We start from the raw sequence: 3,080 nt of genomic DNA on the forward strand, positions 1-3,080 counted from the left end.
TGTCTGCCTCACGCAGCCACCTGCTGTGGTAGAGCGCCACACTGCTTCGTGAGGGAGTGTGAGTGTGAGTGTGTGTGTGTGTGTGTGTGTATGGTAATGTGTGTATGTGTGCAGGCGTGTGTGTGTGTGTGTGTGTGTGTTCATGCAGGTGATAAGTGAAGGCTGTTGAAGTAGGTTCTGGTGCACTACAATGCAGAGGCGGATCTAGCTATCTACCGAAATATAATCATGGGGCCCTCAAAAGTCATTCTTTGAACACGCAGACAAAATAAGGGTCACCAATCGGCATGGAAGGAGTTAAAGTGCTATTTGAGTGTTTTGTCTTCTATTACTTCACCTAAGTGACCAACTAACATCAGGCCTACTCTTTTGTACGCGTAGCCTCTTACTGCAGATGGGGTCGCCGGCGGGCCTATTCACTATTTGCTGAAAATACTCAACTACATCGTAACAACATTGCTCTGACAGTGCCAAGAGCCTTAAGCAACAGATTAAGACATAGACATTACAATTTTGGTGACAGTAAGGTTATAACATAGGTGCTGCGCTAAGGGGTTAACTGGTGTGACAGTTGGGGGGGCCCTATGGAGGGCAGATTTGGTCGGGGCCCTAGGTAATTGCCTTGGTTTGCCTAATGTAAAGTCCGCCTCTGCTACGAGGCTTCTGAGAAAGAGAAGAGCTGTCGACTTCCTCCGGCAAAGCCCTGCCTTAAACTGACACAGGCCTCCTCTTAACTTTACTTTTTAGTCTCTTCCTCCTTCTATGACGCTGCTAACACTGTACTACTCGTGTTTTTATGCACTTTTATTCATTTATTTATTTGGACAGAAATATTTCTACGGTATATTTTATAACATTTTATATCCCCTTTACACATGTTTAACTTCCTGGTCCTGTGTCTGTAGACTGTTCTTGCACAAGATGTATGTACGTTACTGCTGCAACATATGAATTTCCCCACTGTGGGATAATAAAAGGGCTTATTTACTTACTTACTTACTTACTTACTTACTTACTTACTTACTTACTTACTCTTCTCTTCTCTTCTCTTCTCTTCTCTTCTCTTCTCTTCTCTTCTCTTCTCTTCTCTTCTCTTCTCTTCTCTTCTCTTCTCTTCTCTTCTCTTCTCTTCTCTTCTCTTCTCTTCTCTTCTCTTCTCTTCTCTTCTCTTCTCTTCTCTTCTCTTCTCTTCTCTTCTCTTCTCTTCTCTAGCCTGCCAACCAGTTGGCAACACATGCCATGTTTTCCATTCTTAACCATCAACAGCAGCATCAGCCCAACAGCTTATTTTGCCAGCTGAAACCACACAGCGTCATCAACGATTCCTGAAGTGACAGATTGAAGAAATTACTCATCAGGACTGTGGCATTCTCTTAGATGTTAGATTATGTGTATAATATGAACTTAAAGAAGAAAAAAATGGGAACCTTTTCTCCAATTAACCCCACACGCCTTTATAAACTTTCTGTTACCAGAATGGCAATGACCAAGTCATAGTGCATTACTAAAGGCCCTGTGTTATGTCATAGTATTGTAGCACTGTGGTAGTTAACTTTCAATGACTATTACAGCGTGCCACTGGAGGTATGGCGTGCATTAAGGGGCTACGGCTCTCTTTTACTCTTACTTAAGGCTGTTAGTAATATCATATCAATGTTGTAATGACATATCGTTATGGTAAGTATTTTTTTTCCAAAGAGTGAATGGGCACACCAGTGGGCCCATCTGCACAAAGAGGCTTCACTTTACATCTTTCTGTTCATACCCAACTGTCATGTTCTATGTAGGCTACTTATTTTTGTACATGAGAGTGGTTTGGTGACACTATTTGAAATGGAAAGAAAAGAAATTAAAGACAAAAAGAAACTGTCAAAGTACAAGGAAGTCCTTTTGCAGTTAGTCGAGGTGCAGGTGGAAATAGTCAAACCTAAGACACACTGGGCCAAACGTGTTGTTCGCTCCAAGAAAAAAGAAAAGAAAAAACAGTATGCAGTTTGTAGTGTTTTCTGAATGTTTAGTATTGACAAAAGGAATCTGCTTGCTTTACGCAACCATGCAGGCCTTTAACCATGACCAGCAGTTGTGTGTGTGTGTGTGTGTGTGTGTGTGTGTGTGTGTGTGTGTGTGTGTGTGTGTGTGTGTGTGTGTGTGTGTGTGTGTGTGTGTGTGTGTGTGACTGTTAGCCTAGTGAGCTAAAACCCTACAGCGAAAAGCTGTGTGTGTGTGTGTGTGTGTGTGTGTGTGTGTGTGTGTGTGTGTGTGTGTGTGTGTGTGTGTGTGTGTGTGTGTGTGTGTGTGTGTGTGTGTGTGTGTGTGTGTGTGTGTGTGTGTGTGTGTGTGTGTGTGAGAGAGAGAGAGAGAGAGAGAGAGAGAGAGAGAGAGAGAGAGAGAGAGAGAGAGTGTGTGTGTGTGTAAGGGCACGCCTGGCTGGCATTGTGTTCATTAAGCTCTTCAAGAACAGCTGACTGTGTGGAGATGTTTCATTTTTTTCTCCTGTTGAGTTTAATGCCCCACACCGGTCTGGTCGCCTGCTGCCCCTGCCGCCCCTGCCCTCAAACCCTTAAAGCATTAAAAACAACACGTGTGAGCTGAGGACACAGATGTCTGCCATGAAAGCCACACAGCAGGGCGGGTGTCTGTGTTTGTCATCTGTGTCTGTGTCTTTAGGTTATGGCTTAACGTTCGTAGACATGATTAAATAGTATCTCAGGAAGAAAACGGCTTGTCCCTGTAGCCTATTTCTTTCAGATTTTATGTAAGATACCTTTATCTGAAGTCTATTAAGTCGGCCCACATGTAGGCTATATTATACAAACATTTCTTTTTTCAGAAATCCATTCAGAATCCCATGCCTACAACGGGTAATTTCCTTAATCTAAGATGGTTTAGGTGTTACTTTATGTCTGGTATGTAACATAGGCCTACATTGACGTTTCAAAAAGCCTGAAATGAAGTGTTGCCAGTTGGGTAGGCAGCCCAGAGGAAAGGGGATGCCCTATTTTGGTTTGGAGATGTGGCGCTCTCTAGCGGTGCAGCCGTGCAACTGCTTTCCGGTCTTTCTGCCAGGCAGTCTGTGCAGA

The sequence above is a fragment of the Engraulis encrasicolus genome, chromosome 6 (genome assembly GCF_034702125.1).
Source record: "Engraulis encrasicolus isolate BLACKSEA-1 chromosome 6, IST_EnEncr_1.0, whole genome shotgun sequence".
Lineage (NCBI taxonomy): Eukaryota > Metazoa > Chordata > Actinopteri > Clupeiformes > Engraulidae > Engraulis > Engraulis encrasicolus.